Raw genomic sequence first — 1,524 nt, 5'->3', positions numbered from 1 at the left:
ATTCTCGCTATCTGAATTAGCTCCACCCCATTCCCAGATATGACCAATCATCGCTTGGTTTGGGCTGCGGAACAACCAATCGACGCAAAGACTCCGCCCCAGTCCCCGCAAGGCCTTTTGGGGGTTGTGGTTTCTCGTCCAGTAGCAGGTTACTGAAGGGCGGAGGTGAGATAGGGCTCCAGATGAGGGTAAAGGTCTTGGTGGCGCTTGGCTTTTCTGCTTTGAGACACTAGTAAATGCCTTGCCGTGTGACGGCAAATCAATTTTTAAAAAAAAATTTTTATTTTTGGTGGGGGGAGGGTACTGGGGATTGAATTCTGAGGGGCTCAAGTACTAAGCCACATCCCCAGCCCTACAAAATGTATTTTATTTAGGTCTCACTGTGTTGCTTAGCGCCTCGCCATTGCTGAGGCTAGCTTTAAACTCGCGATCCTCCTGTCTCAGCCTCCTGGGCCGCTGGGATTACAGGCCTGTGCCCCTGCGCCCGGCTGCAAATCCAAATTAAAGCCGGGAGAAAGCAAAGTAAGATGAACAAAGCTTACCAGACCGTACTATGGTGTTTGGCTTCTTCTGAAGTTTACAAAAACTCATTCCCTAGGTTCTGTGGGGGAGCTCTGCGGGTTCCGGACTTGATTTCATCTGAAATTGGAAGATAATCTCTCTGTTTATATATAATGCTTTGAAATACCATTTAGGGGGGAAAGTGACACACTTCTGCAATCTGGAGGCAGAGGCAGGAGGACTGCAAGGTCAAGGCTAGCCTCAGCAACTTAGTGTGACAGTAAGGGGGTGGGGGGGGGGGAAGAAAGGAAAAAAGAAATGCCAGTTTACCAGCTTAGCGGGTTTGCTTCTATTCAGGTATTTCTTGAAAGTTTGGTTTTTGTTTTTGTACTAGGGATTGAACCCAGGGGTGCTTTACCACTGAGCTAAGTCTCCAGCCCTTTTTATTTTTATATTTTGAGAGAGCATCTCACTAAATTGCTGAGGGTCTTGCTAAATTGCTGAGGCTGGCGTTGAATTTCCAATCATCCTACCTCAGCCTCCCCGTTGCTGGGATTACAGGTAAGTTCCACTTGCCCAAATTAATTTAAAGTATCCTAATATTAATGTTAATAGTGCTTTTTGCCACTCTAGGCAAGTTACACTAAGACTGTTGGTTTGTGTAGAGGAGAATGAGGGGAGGGGTTGGGCAGGGCAGAAGAAAGAGACAGACATTATTACCCTATATATATGTGTGATTACACTACTGGAGTGACTCTGCACCATGTACCAGAGGAATGAGAAGTTGTGCTCCATTTGTGTACAATATGTCAAAATGCATTCTACTGTAAAAAAAAATAAATTTAAAAAAGAAAAAAAATATCTTTTGCCCTTTTGTTATGAGATGTTTATTGACTTTTAGGAATCAATATACTAGAGTGGGAAGTTATATTTACATGTCATTTGCAGGAAAATGGGTAGAGGTTAAACAAGCCAAACTCAGAAAGTCGATTTGAATGTTTTCTCTCTTATGTGAAAGCTAGA

The sequence above is a fragment of the Marmota flaviventris genome, chromosome 12 (genome assembly GCF_047511675.1).
Source record: "Marmota flaviventris isolate mMarFla1 chromosome 12, mMarFla1.hap1, whole genome shotgun sequence".
NCBI lineage: Eukaryota > Metazoa > Chordata > Mammalia > Rodentia > Sciuridae > Marmota > Marmota flaviventris.
The sequence above is the reverse complement of the archived record's forward strand: the minus strand, read 5'-3'. Positions refer to the sequence as shown.